This window comes from Centruroides vittatus, unplaced genomic scaffold (genome assembly GCF_030686945.1).
Source record: "Centruroides vittatus isolate TY-2023 unplaced genomic scaffold, ASM3068694v2 contig_10, whole genome shotgun sequence".
Classification (NCBI taxonomy): Eukaryota; Metazoa; Arthropoda; class Arachnida; order Scorpiones; family Buthidae; genus Centruroides; species Centruroides vittatus.
Window position 1 is genome coordinate 5,862,247 of NW_027120658.1, and position 15,406 is coordinate 5,877,652.

Consider the following 15,406-nt stretch of genomic DNA (forward strand, 5'->3'; position numbering starts at 1 on the left):
GCTTGAATCATAAAAGTTCCTAGATGAGAGAAATCACAATTAACGGGCTAAATTATGAGTTTGAGTCTTGTAAATTTATCAACAGTCTCCGAACACAATGGTCAAAAAGACGCCAGATGGACACTCCGAATCGGACCTTTTCCATGACCCGGGTCGTCCCGAGTTTCGCCTAGAAACGAAGGAAAGACCAATCGGGAAACAGGAAAGGGGATGAGGGGCCAATCGAAATCGGAATAGCGAGCGAAAAACTATAAAAATCGGAATCTCCAAGGTCGGAGAGAGTCTCCTTTGCATCCAGCAAAGAGCTGTGATCTGTGTTGTGTTGTATCGCCGCCAACAACGTAGGCCGCCTCAGCACCTCTGCGAGCAGTTGTCCAGCGATCTCATCTCGTCTGCCCCGGGGCTTCGACGAAAGGGAAATCCTCGCCACTCCGAAGGACTGTAGAGAAGTGGACTGTCAATTGTGATGTAAGCATATATATTATCCAATAAACGGGTTTTCTTATGTAAAATACTTGACGTCCTTCGCCTGCTCCGCCATACCCACATGCAAACGTCCCCTTAGGCTCATCCTGACACGGGATTAACTTATCCCCACCAGTCGGCGACCTTACACAAGTTTTGGTTTCGCTAAGCTTAAATAGTGAAAAAGTTTACAATAGTTTATAAGTTCATATAGTTAATCAGGCCTCAGGCTCCTAGGTTTTCATATCTGGTTTCCATTTTCATCTATCTAACTTTGTTCTCGAGATTAATTAACAAAAAACGGACGGAGAGATAGACGAAAGTGAAAACGTACAGGTTTGCAATTTGAAAATTGCGGTGTAATAAATAAATAAAGAGAATTTTTAATTTTATATTTTAATGATTTGTGATTTACAGATGGTTTAGATTTAGTTGGTGACGTGTTTCCTGTAGTTGGTATTGTAGCAATTGTCTCCATAATCTTGGCTTTGGTGGTTATATTTACCTCGAAAAAGAGAAACCCCCTAAATATTATGCTAGTTTTAGCTATTTAGTTTTTGCTGTATCTGTCACGTGGATTTATTGCATTTCTAAAGAAATAGTTTCGTTACTTAAGGTAAGTTTTCTTCTTATTCTTTTTGATTCTTAATTAATCAATTTTAATAATACGTTTGCTGAGATTTTTTTTCTTTTTTGTGTAATTTCTTTATGAAGTTGAATAAGTTGGATCTTTGAATGTTTTTGGAATTTTATAAAATGTAAAAAAATACAGCAACAAGTTGCTTAACTTTTTCCGCAAAAAATACTGATGTTTAAGAAATACTAACGAGGCACATTAGTACGAAGGTTAAAATCGCGTTTGGCGCCATCTGTTACGAGATAATAATATAAAAGTTATTTTTAACAATAATCATTATGAAAACCAAGAAATACTTAATTTTAAGGATAGAGACGAGTTTCAAAAAATATTGTAAATGCCAATAACAAGTAAAATTTTTATTAAATCCGACCCCCCACTCGAGATATGATACACTACATCCCTCTATCTCTTCACCCTCCATCTCTTCACTCTCCATCTTTAACCACCAAAATTGAATAACATCAATGTTCCTTATAGACAAGTTACCATACCAAATTTCGTTTTTTACTCTATCCTATCCTGAAATATTAATTAATGAAGTAATTAATTAATAATTCATTTTTAATATTAAACAGACACTTGGAATTGTTTTTTGCTTAAGTGATGCAATTTTAGGTTTAACTGTATTAGCTTGGGGTAACAGCATTGGAGGTTTGTATACATTTTATTAATATCTATAAAATTAAAATGAAAATTTATAAATTTGAAACTTGAATTTATTATATACCGTATTTATTTATTTTTTATATAATTTTAAGTCATATAAGTACAGGGTGATGCAAAACTCATTAGACATTTTAAAAATTCCAGCAATGAGTTGCGCAACTTTTATATTAATCATAAATCCCATTTTAAAAAACTAGTGGAACCAGGTTGAAAAAGTAAAGCTCAGCAAAAACATTTAAATAAAGGAAAGTTTTAAAAGTTGTGGCATAAGGCTAGTGGAAGTAGATTTGTCAGTAAGACTCAACGTGTGAATAAAGTGCACATTACACAGACTACAACTACAGGAAGTTTTGGAGGAAGCAATGTCACCATGATAATAAATCGGGAAAACAAGCATCATCACAGGAAAAGGCTTAGAGCTATACTTAGTGCCTTAAAGTTCCTACACTGATACTACTCAAAGATACTCCAACGTTCAGCCAAATTATTATAGGTGTAAGCGCCTTAAGGCACTAAGTATAGCTCTAAGCCTTTTCCTGTGATGATGCTTGTTTTCCCGATTTATTATCATGGTGACATTGCTTCCTCCAAAACTTCCTGTAGTTGTAGTCTGTGTAATGTGCACTTTATTCACACGTTGAGTCTTACTGCCAAATCTACTTCCACTATCCTTATGCCACAACTTTTAAAAGTTTCCTTGATTTAAATGTTTTTGCTAAGTTTTACTTTTTCAATCTAGTTCCATAAGAGGTGGCAAGTTTTCAAAAGTGTTATTCAGACTTCTTCAATAGCTTGTTGTATTATCTTTCGTTGTAAATCTATGCGACAAAAAACGACAAAATGCCGATTGCGTAAGTCCTAAACGATCCAACGAATTTATTCAAAATTTAAAACGTCTATAGTACGCATCCTGGACACCAAATACTTTAAATTTCATCCAAATTGGTTCATTAATCTTTGAGATATTAAGAGTCAAAGTTGGCACTTTAACATTACACATATGGCTGAGCTGTATGATAAATAAAATTGTGTGTCGCCATCTGTTATGAGATTTTGTTATAAAAACTTTCTACATTTTTATTTATTATAAAATGGCAAAAAACTTAACTTTGAGGATAAGGACAGGTTTTATAAAATAATAATAGTTGTAAACGCTAAAACAAAATCATGTCTGACCCCACGCAAGATATGACACGTAATCACCCTATATCTCTTCATCCCCTCGACCATTTACAACCAAAATTTAATAGCATCAATGCTTTTTATACACAAGCTACCATGCCAAATTTCGTTTCTTAATCTTTACAAAATCCTGAAATATTGAGCGAAATGGATGCCAACACACACAAGGACACACATCCGTGGATTTTTTTGCCGTTTATTTGATTGTTTTGGGTTCATGGGTCTAAAGACGTGGGGATTTGCAAAAACGTGAGGGTCAGCGATTTCAATACTTTCCCTTGTTATGTATATAGCCTAATAACCGGAAAAGTAAAATCGATATTTCGGTAAATTTTTGCTATATGGCAGGTAAGATTTGCATGAAAACACACAGAATCACGAGGCGTTTCCAGAAGTGTCAAAATTAGTTCTAATTATTTTCACCAGGTGACGCTTTACCATAAATGACGTTATGCGGGTGTCATCAGAAATGCTTTTCGTGATGTCGATAACGCAGGGGCGGCCCGCCCCGGGCAGCACTTTTAGAGGGCGGCATTTTTTCACAAATAATAATAATATCTTGTAAAAATGTGAACCATTTCATTTTATATTTTTGTCGCACCTACGATTCGGACCGATTGAAATGAACACGGAATTTTTCATTACTTATTCTGTGACGAAACTGGGTGTGGCGGCCGAATAATTGTAACTAGCGCTACATCTGAAAATCCAGGTGGCGCTGGCGCGACGGGTATATAAACATGTGCAAGTTGTTCACCATATTCTTTTTCCGACTTGTCAGCTACTCTCTGGACGCGGGAGCTACTCTCTGGATGCGGGTTACTCTCATGTACCGACACGTGGATCCTATCCAACCATACCGATAGTGTAGAACGAGATTTCTATGTACCTTGTGTAAATAAAGCAAATGGTGAGATATATGACTACAGGTTCTATATATATATATATTCTCAGCAAATGCATAATCAAGTGGTGCGTCGATCACCACATTGGTGACCCGAACGTGAAGCTAATCCAACTACATCGGTTGCTCTTCGTCAAAGTCCGGAAGACTAACAGTGCCAGAGACATTCATCAGCATTCAGGACAATCAAGTAGTAATTATTTTTTATTTTTACGCTTTTTCACACATGCTGGACGACACATGTTGAACGACGATAACGGAAGCATGGCAACCCACGTGCCAGAAATCGCCCGGGTGGTGGTACGAGCCCCACCGTTCTGGAAGGCTAATCCGACACTTTGGTTCCCTCAAATAGAAGCCCAGTTCGCAAGCGCCAATATAACGGTAGACGAAACAAAATTCAACCATGTTATTGCGGCCATGGAGAGCGAAATCCTCACCCAAGTGACCAACATAGTCGTCCATCCTCCGAACAAAGAGAAATACCTCACGCTCAAACGCCGATTAGTTGACCAGTTTGCGGATTCAGAACAGCGGCTACGACTATTGCTTCAAGGCATAGAGCTAGGGGATCAATGCCCGTCTCAATTACTACGGAAGATGCGAGAGTTAGCCACAAATAGAATTTCAGACGATGTGCTAAAGACACTTTGGCTCCAGCGCTTGCCAACAGCCGCTCAGCAAATACTAGCGGTAAGCCGCGAAGATCTGACAAAAGTTGCTGAATTGGCCGACAAAATTTGCGAAGTCACCGCACCGATGGGCGAGATTCAGGTTGTGTCATCGCCGCCGGCCGAGAACCACGTGGACGCGATCGCCCAATTGAAGGAACAGATATCACAATTGTCCCTCCAGATCCAGCAAATCACGGAGTCAAAACTCTACCGATGTAGCAGGCATCGCAGCCGTCGTTTTTCGTCTCCCCATTGAAACAGAAGCACATCAGAGGGAAGGCAGGTCTGCTGGTACCACCGGAAGTTCGGAGACAAAGCAAACAAATGCACGTCCCCCTGCCAATTCCAGTCGGGAAACTGATTGGGCCGTTGCTTGACGACACGGGTGACTGCCAATCTAGGGGACATAGGCTCTTCTTGTATGACAGGGCCACGTGGACGCGTTTTCTGATAGATACAGGAGTGGACATTTCTGTAGTTCCCCAACTCCAGCCGAAGTAAGAAGATAGCCAGACCGACTGCAACTCTTTGCAGCAAACGGCTCAAAGATCAAAACGTACGGACAGAAACTATTATCATTGGAATTGGGTCTGCGCCGGTTGTTCCAATGGCCGTTCGTAATAGCTGCAGTATCCAACCCAATAATTGGAGTGGATTTCTTAAGGAACTTTGGCTTGATTGTCGACATTTGACACAAAAGGCTTATGGATACCCAAACAAAACTTACAAGCGTGGGAAAAGCCGTGACGGGGGCAACACCGACACTATCACTCGTCGGAGACAACTCCTCCTTCCATCATCTGCTCGCAGAGTTTCCTGAGCTAGTTACACCATCTACACCAACAGAACCGCCCAAACATAGTGTCGTCCACTTCATTCAAACCTGGGGACCGCCAGTCGCAGGAAGGCCTTGCAGACTTCCATCCAAAAAGCTCAACGCAGCAAGGAAGGAGTTCGAATATATGATGGCCCAAGGGATTTGTAGACCGTCCAGCAGCCAGTGGGCTAGCCCGTTGCATTTAGTGCGAAAAAGCAACGGCGACTGGAGGCCCTGTGGAGATTATAGGAGGTTAAACGCAGTAACAGTTCCTGACCACTATCCCATACCCCATATACAAGACTGTGTGCAACTGTTACGTGGCAAGTCCGTTTTCTCGACGCTCGATCTAGCGAGGGCTTACCACCAAATCCGGTGAACCCGGAAGATGTCACCAAAACAGCAGTGACCACCCTTTTCGGGTTGTTCGAGTTCCTATACACGGGCTTCAGCTTATACAACGCTTCACAGACGTTCCAACGGTTTATTCACCAAGTCCTACGCGGGCTGGACTTTTGTGTGCCCTACTTTGACGATGTGTTAGTGGCATCGACCAGCAAAGAGGAACATCGGGAGCATCTCAAGACCGTCCTGGAACGCTTCAAAGAATACGGAGTACAGATCAACCCATCCAAATGCATCCTTCGTCAATCTGAGGTAAGATTTTTAGGCTATCGCGTAACTCCCGCAGGCGTCGGTCCCTTGCCAGATAGGGTTGCAGCAATAGGTCAGATACCCCAACCAAAAACGGTATGTGAATTGCGTAGGTTCCTGGCAATGCTGAACTTTTACCGGCATTTCATTCTCCATGCGGCAAAATCCCGGGCGCCCCTCTGCGAATTCCTAAAAGGGGCAGCAAAGAACGATAACTGTGCGATTAATTGGGACGAAAACTCAAAAAAAGCCTTCCAAGAGTGCAAAGATAAATTAGCGCGAGCAGCAACGCTAGTATATCCTGATTCCACGGCACCGACAGCACTGATTGTTGGCGCTTCTGACATTGCCGTAGATGCGGTCTTGCAGCAAAAGCAGGACAACGAGTGGAAGCCTCTAGCCTTTTTTTCCCGCAAGCTAACACCAGCAGAGTGCAAGTATAGTGCTTACGATAGGGAACTACTCGCGGCTTATATGGCAGTCTGACACTTTAGGCATATGCTAGAGGGCCGTGCATTTACAATACACACGGACCACAAACCCTTGACCTATGCCTTTATGCAGAAATCGGACAAGTGCTCGCCCTAGCAGGTTAGGCAACTAGATTTTATTGCCCAGTTTACAACAGATATTCGACATATCAAGGGCAAAGAAAATATTGTAGCCGACACGCTTTCGCGTGTAGAAACAATCACAAATCTGCCGCTTAACTATCTGGAAATGGCTAGAGCCCAGGAGACAGACGACCAGCTGCAGGCACTACTTAACAACCCCAACTCGACCGGGTTAGTCCTGAAGCTGCTGCCAATAGATGATTCGGCAGCCCAGCTGTATTGCGATGTGTCAAGAAACAAGATAAGGCCGTTTGTTCCCAAGGAGTTTAGACGACAGGTCTTCGACTCTGTTCATGGCCTGGCACATCCTAGTATCCGCGCAACAGCAAAATTAGTAAGCGAGCGATACTGCTGGAAGTCCATGAGATCAGACGTAACCAAGTGGACGTGCGCTTGCCTCCAGTGCCAACGCTCCAAGGTGCACAGGCCTTGCTCAAAACCAGGCACCTTTCTCATTCCCAGTTCCTGTTTCGAGCACGTGCATATAGATATAGTGGGTCCGCTTCCCCCATCGCAAGGCTCTAGATACATTGTTACATGTATCGATAGGTACTCCAGGTGGCCTGAGTGCATTCCGGTCGCCGATATCTTGGCAGAATCAATTGCAAAAGTTTTTTACGCGAATTGGATATGCCGCTTTGGCGTTCCGCTCAGATTGACCCTGGACCAAGAACGTCAGTTCGAGTCCGACCTTTTCCACTCTTTATCGACAACTCTGGGCATCAAACAGATGCGCACAACCCCGTACCATCCTGCGGCGAATGGAATGGTGGAACGGCTCCACTGCACACTTAAGGCAGCCCTACGTTGCCATGGAGGAGACGATTGGGCAAATGTGCTCCCAACGGTTCTCCTTGGCTTTCGAACAGCATTCAAAGAAGACATACAGGCCTCCACTGCCGAAATGATTTACGGTGAAAACCTTAGGTTGCCGGGCGAATTTTTTACTCCAAGAAGGTACAACCCCACCCAGCAAACTTCGTCGGGCGTCTTAAAAATACCATGGAAAAGTTACGCCCAACACCCACCAGGCAACCAAACAGGACAACTTGCTTTGTACACAAAGAACTGTGTTTGTGCGCGATGACACAGTAAGGAACTCGTTACAACCAGTTTATTTGGGTCCTTTTTGTGTTATATCAAGAGATGACAAGGTTTTCACCATCAAACAGGGCAGCCGGAAGGTAACAATAAACATAGACCGGTTAAAACCGGCATTTATCGAGGCAAACCCAGATACGAAGTCCGGAGGGCCGCCCCCAACTTCCGAACAGCAGAAGACGACAACAAGAAGCGATGACGACAGACGAGCGCCGGTCACAACCACATCCAGTTGACAGGGTCCGATTCAACCCACGATATTTATGACGGGTTAACCGTAATGATATTTGTAACTATATAACGGTAAACTTCTCGTTGTCACTGGTGGGGGAATGTGGCGGCGGCCGAATAATTGTAACTAGCGCTACATCTGAAAATCCAGGTGGCGCTGGCACGACAGGTATATAAACATGTGCAAGCCGTCCGCCATATTCTTTTTCCGACTTGTCAGCTACTCTCCAGACGCGGGTTACTCTCATGTACTAACATGTGGATCCTATCCAACTGTACCGATAGTGTAGAACGAGATTTCTATGTACTGTACAGTACCTTGTGTAAATAAAGCAAATGGTGAGATATATGACTACAGGTTTATATATATATTCTCAGCGAACGCATAATCAAGTGGTACGTCGATCGCCACACTGGAGAATCCCCTTCCTTTAAATAAATGTATAATAATGACATCTTGCTCATTGTAGCGACTGACAACACTGTCTGTACTGACTTGTAGAGATTCCTCGTATTTTATTTAAGGGGGAAGTAATGTTCAAAATAACCACCCAGTCAGTTTAATGAAACACAAAGTTTATATTTACAATATAAATGTACAAAATAATACAGAGTAGAGTCACAATTAAATATGCACAAACACTAATCCAACGACAACCGACTATTCCCGTACAAATTTGTCGAAAGAACTCCTTACGATCAAACAGCCTTGTAATTAGCAAAACCTCCGAGTCAGGAACAAGTTCGTACTCAACCACTGGAGTATACTTTCCCCAGATTTCCGTAGCGTCCTACGAGAGAGACAGTTAGAACTTCGGTAACAACGATCCTGATCCGATCTTCCCGATACGAACTCAGCCGATCCCGATACGAACTCCGATACAACTCACGATACGAGCTCCTGTTCCCGCCGAAACTACTGCTTAAATAGTCCCAACGTTCGAATCGTCCGCCAATCAAATTTGAATGTTTCCACAACGGCCGCCAACGGTCATTTCCCGCCAGCCAATCGTCCGTCTGTCGTCGGCTTGAAACTCGACGGTTCTTCTAACGGTCGTTTCTAACGGCCGATCCTAACACTTTTCCGTTATGAAAGTTCGTTATAATAAAACAGGGCGGAAATCGCTCGCCTAGCGATTCCAAACCCTACACCTTCGCGGCTAAGGATCAAACTGTGCTTAGCTCAAGCCTGTTTGATCCAACAACACCACACAGCAATTTTACAAATGTCTTCTAGTGTGGACTGACCCTTAACTTCCGGTACAACCGGGAATGTTCACTCGCACCTACGCACAGAGATGCTTGCGGGACCCGATACAACCCGATCAGTTCGATGCCCACGCGCATTTTTACTACGATCTTATGCGTATCTTGATGCGATTTCCCTAGTCCGATCCATGACAAATATCCTTGAAACTACTAGTCCAGGCGTCCCACGCCAAAGGCGAGGAACATAGGGGAAAATCCCCAATTTGTTCGTGTTCCCGGCCGCGATCGTACACCTGGCGCCTAGGCAGAGCCATCGCTACTTTTCTGACGCTTGTGCTTGAGCCAAATCCTATTCTGGCCGTACTAGTCTGTATTCGGCAGACTTCTACTCGGTCAACTCGGCCCGACTGCTTTCGGCCATTCTCTACCCTTCTCCGGTGGCCACCCTCGCATTCTCCCCTTTCCAGTGCGTCGATTTTGTTGACCCGGTATGCTTTCCTGACCAAGATCGCACCACCGACACCTAGTTCGTCAGCCCCTGAGAGCGTCGTAATGGAACCGATGCACTGCTCAGGTACTCGTGCCAACTCTGCCAGTACCTTCGGATACCCGCCGCCTTTTCCCGACGGTATGAACCACAGTGAATGCGACTCGTCACCTTCTGACCGACCAATTGTTCTTTCTGTGGGGCCTTGTAGGCTACCCCCAACATCCTTTCTCTTTTTTCTGGGAGTTTTTCAGCCTGTTTAATGGGTTTGCTGCTATCACTATTCTGACCTATGCTGTCTTTGGGGACCGGCGCGTCTTCCCCGCCCCTGGCGGCTTCCAACAATCGGGGGAGCGACCTATCTTGGACTGGGGTGTCCCGTGGACCCGACCCGTTTACCTCACTGTCGCTAATTCCGCTGTCCGCTGTCTCCGAAAGACGTTCCGGTTCCTTTCCCTTTTCCTGGGTATCTCTATTCTGGTCCGACCCCTTTCGGTGATCCTCCTCCGATACCGGTACGTCCGAGGTCTGATTTAACATGCCCGCTACAGCACGAGATACCAGCCCCGACTCCCTCAATTCCGTGGGGTCTTCCTTCCCTTTCTCTAGGGTATCTCCTTTCCGGTCACCCACCTTCCGGTGGTCCTCTTCCGATACCGCTACGTCCAGGGTCTGATTTACCGTGCCTGCTACCGCCCGCGACACCTGCCCCCATTCCTGCGATCCCGTGGGACCTTTCTTCCCCAATTCTATTGGGATCGTTACCTTATTAACCCAGTGACCGAAGACTCCAACCAGTTGGCTTTTCTCCTTCGTTCCCGTCACTGCTTTAGGGACCCATGACTCCCTTAAACCCGACGCTTTCGTTCCCGAAACATCCTCAGCTGGGGAACCACTTCCGCCGCCTACTATCTCAGTTCCCTTCAGCGACCTCCCGACTTCGGGTTGGATATTATGAACTACCTTCTCTCGTCTTGCCGCAACTCCACTAGACTCCCTAATGTCCCGGTCTACCTGTGAGTTGCGCCTACTTTCTACTCTTAGCATGGGGACTTTGGCCACCCTGACCCCAGCGGTTCCCATCCTCGATCCGGCTACGTACGTGGGCCTTCCTTCTCCCTGCATTGCCTTGACCCGATCCTTTGCTTCCCTGCTCCCCGGTGGGCAAGAGAGTTTGGATGCTCTCACCTCCACCACCACGCGGTCCGCTGCCTTGGGTCGCATGCGTTCGGCCTCGTCGTCTACCCGCCTATCAGGACACCCTCTTTTCTGCTGGTCAGTTTCCCTTGGCCTATCCAATTCCCCCTGCGGCTTGTTTCCCGACAAGCTAATTCTATCCCCGAAGTCTCGGTTCCCCTCGACTTTAAGTCCTTCGGGTCGTGTTTGCTGTTCCTGCTGCTTTGTATCGTCTAATTTTCCGATGGTCTCCAGCCGTAACATAACCTGTTCCAATCTTATCTCTGCTCTCCTTATCGCCTCTGCCCCTGCCTCTTCGATTTCCGCTCTTCTCGCCTTGCTCGCTGCCTCGATTTCCGCTCTTCTCTTCGCTTCTGCCTCTGCTTTTGCCTTGCTTGCCACTTTGATTTCCGCCGTTCTGGCCTTGCCTTTTCGAGTTCTAGCAATTCCCTTGGCCTATCCGATTCCACCCACGGCTTGTTTCCCGACGAGCTAGTTCTATCCCCGAAGTCGTGGTTTCCCTCGACTTTAAGTCCTTCGGGTCGTGTTTGCTGTTCCTGTCGCCTCGCATTGTCTAATTTTCCGGCAATCCCCCGCTGTAACCTAAGCTGTTCTAATCTTATCTCTGTTCTCCTCGTCTCAGCTTTGACTTTTGCGATCTCGGCCCGTAACCTACGTGCTTCAAGTTCACGACTCGACCTGCTTGTCCTACGTGCCGTTCCCTGCTTGTCGTCCTCCCAGTCCCTAGCCTTTAGCTGCCGCAATTTCACGCGTCTAGGCATCTCTGTGTGCTAGCGAGAAACAAATAATTTACCTGGGTCTAATTGCTGGTGATGCTCTGTACGTCTGCTTCTCTGTCGTAGCTCAGTTCTTCCGATTCTTTGAAGTGTAATCCAAGGTATCCTGTCGAGACTGCGCCAGTAATGTTCAAAATAACCACTCAGTCGGTTTAACGAAACACAAAGTTTATATTTATAATATAAATGTACAAAATAATACAGAGTAGAGTCACAATTAAATATGCACAAACACTAATCCAACGACAACCGACTATTCCCGTACAAATTCGTCAAAAGAACTCCTTACGATCAAACAGCCTTGTAATTAGCAAAACCACCGAGTCAGGAACAAGTTCGTACTCAACCACTGGAGTATACTTTCCCCAGATTTCCATAGCGTCCTACGAGAGAGACAGTTAGAACTTCGGTAACAACGATCCTAATCCGATCCGATCTTACCGATCCGAACTCAGCTGATCCCGATACGAGCTCCCGTTCCCGCCGAAACTACTGCTTAAATAGTCCCAACGTTCGAATCGTCCGCCAATCAAATTTGAATGTTTCCACAACGGCCGCCAACGTCATTTCCCGCCAGCCAATATCCGTCTGTCGTCGGCTTGAAACTCAACGGTTCTTCTAACAGTCGTTTCTAACGGCCGATCCTAACGGCTTTTCTGTTATGAAAGTTCGTTATAATAAAACAGGGCGGAAATCGCTCGCTTAGCGATTCCAAACCCTACAGGGTACGAAATTTTAAGGGGACGGCGAAATTTTCTTCCGCCCCGGGCGGCTGACACCCACGCTATGCCACTGCGATAACGTCGTTGCTTGTCTTCAAGCTGTGCTCCACAACGAAGGCTGCCACGTTAAATATTTTCTGTAATGCATCTTCACGTGGTAGAGATAATTTGAACTAATTTTGATACTATTCCAGGGGAAAAGCCTCTGTGATTTTATATATTTCCGTGTAATCTCGTCACATTATGTCAAAAATTCACTGAAGTATCGATGTTTTGAATGTCTACTGACTTCGCTCACATACTTACACAGTATGGTATCACACTGTATAATAATTCTACAGTGAAACCTGCAAAAGGTGGAAAACAGGTGAAAGCCAGTGTTATGTAATAAATGATCTTTGCGTTTGTTTCTCGTTTCTCACTAAAAAGGAGACAGAACAAAATTTGCTTTAACTAACGTTTATCAAACGTTCTCGTTCTCGTCTTTTCTCACGAGAGTTATGAGACACATTTATTAATAATTTAACAGTGGTTACAGCCGCAGAAAATGTATAAAACTAGATAAAATTAAATTATTAAGCATTCAAACAGTAATAAATTTACAAAACATAAATGTGAGAAAATAACAAAAAAAAATAACAACATAATATCTGCGAGTTGGCGACATCCATCACCGCACATCCAGCCAGAAGGTAAGAGTCACTTCGGCATTTACAGTCAAATTTTCCTCCAAAATACCTTGTCTAATCCGGAACTTGTGAAAACTTAATCCTATACATGTTACACTTCTGTTGTTAATTGGTGTTAGTTAGAATCTGTCAAAAATGGAAATCAACCATCGATCAAAGAAAACAGTGAATGAAATCAAATCCCTTGATACTGCAGTTAAATAAATGTAGCAAATACAGCATTACGCTCACACATTTTGAAGCAGTTACCGTTTTTATCAAACCTTCGTAGACGGAAAACCTGCTTAAGACAGAAGCTGCTTAGAAAGATGGAAAACCTGCTTAAAACAGAAAAATTGGTCCCAAGGGATCAATTTTTCTGTCTTAAGCAGGTTTTCCGTCTTTTACGGGTTTTACTGATTTATTATTGAAGTACAGTAGGTTGCTTATTACAATTACACATATTGTTATCAATTGTTTTAACCGTCATAATTAACACATGCCAACCCTTTAGGTCCTTATAACTTCACATACGACACACTACAGAAGGCTTAATATTGATCACAATAATTATTATTGTACACAGTAACAGACTGTAAATAAAAAATGCCCGTCTTATTCGAATACTTCAAGTTACAAATTTTACTGAAATGCTGCAAAATTTCGTCTAATTGACTTTTGGACCACCCTGTGTTATATAAATATAAATAATATTAATATTAATTTTTTAAATTTTAGATTTAGTAGCAAATCCATTAGTTGCTAAGCAAGGTTACCCTGAAATGGGAATGAGTGCCTGTTATGCTGGACCATTATTAAGTATCCTTGAGAAATGGCAATTAATATATAGTCGAACCTCTAACAAAGGTCGCTTTTTATGTTTCCAGCAATGGAGTTGTTCAGATGTTCGACTGCACATTGTAATATTATGAATGGAACTTTACCAATGATTCGAATGAAGTTTGATGAAATTTATTACTATTGTAATTAATTATTTTGTAGATAATGAATTTTCTATATCTGGAATTTGTACTAGAATCAAATATATTCAAGAATTAATTTAAATTTATATTTTAAATTTTCTTAATTGTTAATTAAAGGTTTATTACTTGGCATAGGCATAGCTTGCACAATTAGCATCGTAAAAGGTGGAGGACAACCAATCGAAGTAAACTGAATTTAAGTTATAAATTTTGCCATGATAATTTAAAAAAAATTAAATTAAGTGTCTTTAAATTTGATAAATTTAGATACAATTTTTTTACGTGAAAGCTAATTTTTTTATACTGATTCTTCGTATTGTATGCCAGAATTTCGTTTATTTTTTGCATTATATGCTAAATTTTCATTGATTTTTCATATTTTAAAGTTAAATTTTTTTAATTTTTTGTAATTTAAAGCTGATTTTCACTGAGTTATTAATTTAAGATGAAATAAGCTCTAAATTCATTACTTAATAACTAAATTTTATACAGTTTTTGAAAATTTCGCATTAACTGAATCCAAACATTTTTTAAAAAAATTAAAATAACTAGAAAATTTTTATTTATAAGATGATAAATTTTGAAATGTAATTTTAATTTAAATTATTTTTAATTTTTTCAGTTAAAATATACAAGTATGATCGCACTGTTGTATGGAACGTTGTGTTTTGGTTTAGTTTTCACAATGTTAACAATAACGGGACTCAGGTTGCAAGTGAAACGTTGGTACAGATTTATTCTTATAATAATTTACGTCATCTTATTGGTTTTAGCTATTTCATTAGAGATCAACGTTATAATATAAATTCTTATTTAAAAAATGCAAAATTTATTTTAGAAAACACAAAAATTGTCGAAGAAAACGCAAAACAACTAAAATAATTATTGTGTATTCTGTTCGATTAACTTCTCGGAACATATAATGAAATCTACGATTGACTTCCTATTTTGTGATATGTATGTGTATTCTGCTGGAACATCACCTCTCATTCTGCCATTAAGTATAATAAGCTGGTTTTCGTAAACAAATTCTACTAGAGCTTTACCTTCACTATTTAAGATTTTATCTTTAGACTGTCTGCTGTTGTTTATATTTTCATAACTTAAATATAGTTTTGTATCCATCATCTCTCCAATTCAAGAATTGAAGTCTCCACCGAGCAACCAGACTTGTATCAAAAAGGCCCATCTATCGATACAGTGTTGTATTTTCATGAATATCGATTTCTTATTAACCGATGGAGGGAGATATATCACAATAACTCCTAAGTAAGATTCGTTCCACACGGATTTGAGTTGATTATTTAATCTAATTATAGCTATTATATAGTACATTGTTATATTTTGATATATGATATCACCAACGTTTCTCTTCATGATGAGAAGTATGCCTCCCGAAGGTCGACCAAATTTACT

General features: G+C 42.2%; 1 long non-coding RNA gene across 1 annotated transcript; it reads left to right on the top strand.

The window, feature by feature from the left end:
* Nucleotides 1–1,706: 1,706 nt before the first annotated feature.
* On the top strand, nt 1,707–14,737 carry LOC136968256 (uncharacterized). The gene is made up of 4 exons (XR_010879635.1): nt 1,707–1,756; nt 13,746–13,826; nt 14,108–14,175; nt 14,613–14,737. It is a non-coding gene; the product is annotated as an uncharacterized lncRNA (long non-coding RNA).
* Nucleotides 14,738–15,406: the final 669 nt, after the last annotated feature.